Source organism: Atta cephalotes (genome assembly GCF_000143395.1).
Source record: "Atta cephalotes unplaced genomic scaffold scaffold00007, whole genome shotgun sequence".
In the NCBI taxonomy this organism is placed as follows: Eukaryota; Metazoa; Arthropoda; class Insecta; order Hymenoptera; family Formicidae; genus Atta; species Atta cephalotes.
This window is the reverse complement of record NW_012130071.1, coordinates 3,119,990-3,123,883: the sequence shown is the minus strand read 5'-3', so window position 1 is coordinate 3,123,883 and position 3,894 is coordinate 3,119,990.

Sequence of the window (3,894 nt, the reverse complement as noted above, 5' to 3'; positions counted from 1 at the left end):
CTTGTGAACAGCTGCTTGAAAGGCAAAGATGGAAGGGATTTCTGCATCGCATTGTGACTGGGGACGAAAAATGGGTTCATTACGATAATCCCAAGCGCAGAAAATCATGGGGAGTTCCCGGCCATGCTTCCACGTCGACGGCCAAACCGAATATTCACGGCTCCAAGGTTATGCTCTGTATTTGATGGGATCAGCTCGGCGTAGTGTATTATGAACTGTTAAAACCGACTGAAACAATCACAGGCGATCGGTATTGAACGTAATTGATGCGTTTGAACCGAGCATTGAAAGACAAACGGCCGCAATACGAAAGACACGATAAAGTGATTTTGCAGCATGCTCGACCCCATGTTGCGAAAGTGATCAAGACATACTTGGAAACGTTGAAATGGGAAATCCTACCCCGCCGTATTCTCCAGACGTTGCTCCCTCTGACTATCACTTGTTTCGATCAATGGCACACGGCCTGGCTGACCAGCACTTCCGGTCTTATGAAGAAGTAAAAAATTGGATCGATTCGTGGATAGCCTCAAAAGATGACCAGTTTTTTCGACGCGGGATTTGTACGCTACCCGAAAGATGGGAGAAAGTAGTGGCCAGCGATGGACAATACTTTGAATCATAAATGTATAACCAGTTTTTTACAATAAAGCCTCGAATTTCGGAAAAAAATGACGGAAGCAAAGTTGTACACCTAATAGTCTTCACTATGTCCACGAATTTCGATCCGATAAACAAAGACGAACAATTAATGGCTTAGTTTACATTGTGAAAATATTGATACGCGTATTTTGATGCGCATCACTGTTTTAATATTTATATAGATATATTTACACCTATTACCTGTATTAAAGGAAAAAATAAAGATACCATTTCATGCAACGAAGCTTCACTGGCGAAAACCCTCCACTCCGTCGATTCGAGCGAAAATACATAGCGAGCGAAGCTTCGCTCATAGTTCAACACTTCAAACTATTAGCGAAGAAACTCAGCGAAGCCTGCTACCTGCTTTCTTTAATATTATAATATTATTCTAATGTATTATTATATTTATTGTTGTATAAATAATATAAATAATGATATAATATATAATATAATATAATATAATATAATATAATATAATATAATATAATATATATAATATAATATAATATATAATATAATAATAATATAATATATTATTATCTTGTTATATTAATATTATTACTATTTTTTATTATATTACATATTTTATATTATATTACATATTTATATTATTCAAAATAACATAAATATTAATAATGAAAACGACGATCTTCTAATTTCGGAACTGATGCACAGTAAAAACTGCGCTGTCATTGCAATTTTCGAAGATAGGCTCCAACCAGCAGACAATGTTTTTAAAAATAAATGAGCAAGTCATTTTTTTTAAAAAAACATTTATTTTAACATTTGAAAAAACATTTATTTTAACATTCAAGAAAACATTTTTTTAACGTTTAAAAAAACCTTTATTTAACGTTTGATGAAATATTTTTTTTAATATAAAAAAATTTTTTAATGTCAAAATTATTTGAACAAAGTTAGAAAAAATAACAATGTAGAATTTTTTAAAATTTATTTTTTTTATCGATAGTGCCTAAACAACAATAGACAATTAATTTTATTAATTCTAATTTTTAATTATATTTTAATCTTTTTTACTTACTGGTTTTGAACCTGGGATTTCAGAGTTATGAGTCTTATATCTTATCCGTCATACCACTTGTAACTATCGATGCACACAATTCTTATTGTCTATATATGGTACATTTAACAATTATATTGTGTTAACTTCTCTTTCGTGATTATTTTATTATCCCGAACTGTTTTTTATTAATTTGAGCTTTATAAAATAATTTTTTTCATATTTATAATAAATATCAGATAAATATTAAATAAATATTTTTTTTAATCATATTTTAAATAAATAAATAACAAAAAAAATATTTATTAAACGTCATATAAACTTTTAAAAAAGATTTAATAGACATTAAAGAATTCGTTTTCCATTTCCTTAAATCATTATTTCAAATAAATAATTAATGAGTGAAACATTTGCTAAATGTTAAACATGAAATAAATATTTCTTATTACCACATTTTAAAATAAATAATGTAAAATAAATATTTTCTAAACGTTAAACAAACATTTAAAAAATATTTCTTTAAATTTTTATTTTAAATGAATAATTAATGTAAAATAAACATTTAATTAACATTAAATAAACGTTTAAAAAATGTTTTTTCAAACTATTATTTCAAATGTTATGAATATTTAATGTTAAATAAACATTTTTTTAAATGTTTAATAAATATTAAATAAACGTTTAAAAAATATTTTTTCAAATAAAAAATAAATTCAAAATAAACAAATGTTAAATAAATGTAAAATAAACATTAAATTAATGAATTTTGAAAACGAATCGTGAAAAATGTAAAATTAATAAGAAATAAATATTTAACAAACATTTAAAAAACATTGCTAATTGGGATGATGACATACTGTATGATAGGACATCGTGCCTTCAGCTGCTCGGATAATGTCTTCATCAGGGCCAGACTTAATCATAAATGTAGCAATATCTGAAGTATTTGTTTGATTTCTTTTTTGTTTTTAAGTATTTAAATACTCATTTATGTCATTAACACTCTTATTCGCAATTGAAATACTGGTCAAGCAAATTGTACAATAAACTTCCCAATGTTTATCTTTTTGCATCATTGGAAATTTACGTTGCAAGTTGTCATTAAATGAACATTTATGCTTAGGCATTTTTAGTTCTAAAAATAAATTAAATTTATAAATTATATTTATAACATATAATGAAATAAAAACATTAAAAATATGTATAATTATAATATTTATTGTACATATATAAACTCATAAACAATGTACGCCTTTCACCAGTCAGTTCCTGACTGGTTAAGAATTGTTCTATTCGCGCCAAAAATCAACGCCTATATCAGCTCAATTGCTCGTTATCATAGACGGCATAGACAATAGTATATCCATGATAGAAGTAAATATACCTAGGCCGGTGTTCATAGTTGATTCTTATTTCAAGACCGTCTTAAGTAATATACCGTTTTAAGATGCTAATGCGGCTCTCTGGCTGATATTCTGGACGGTCTTAAACATAAGATCCGATTATGAATACTGGCTTCTGATTGGTTCTTAAAATCGTATTTAAGATGATCTTGAATATAAGATCTGACTATGAAAACCTAAATCTAGATCGATCGTTCAAGAAGTGGCATCGTCCTTCATTTTTCTAATAACCGTAAATAATCAGTCTAGGTATATTATTGTCTATGTTTGCTATTGACGATTGACGCCAAGCCAGTTGAACGACTGAGAGTAAAGTCACTAGATTTATAGGCTGTTACAAATTTACTGCCAGCAATGAAAATATTATAGTTTTCGTAACGTGCATAGATTTTCAGTACCAGCAATCAATTTTGGTCTTTTGGAACACAACAATAATGACTTTAGCGGTATTGGTAGTGCGCGGGGCGGTCGAGAGTTCAATCACAATGTTTGCGCAGTTCTTATGAAAAATTATACAAAATCCGGACCACTTCGAAAAACCCGCTCAGATGCTTCCCGATGTTTTCAAAACTAGGATAAATCCGGAGAAACTCGGACGGATGGCAACTTTAATCATAGATTGAGTTATTACAGGAGTTAGTCAAGTTAAGGCTCCTGACTACTCAGGAACTTTGTGTTGACAGTGGCGACACAGAATTCCTGAGTGGTCAGAGCGGCTGGCGAAACCTGGTAGTCACACACTTAAGCATGAGCCCATGTCCGTGCTCGCCTATGGCGCGCCGAGTGAACGAGATAGCAAACTTTTTCTCACACTAATCACTTGTT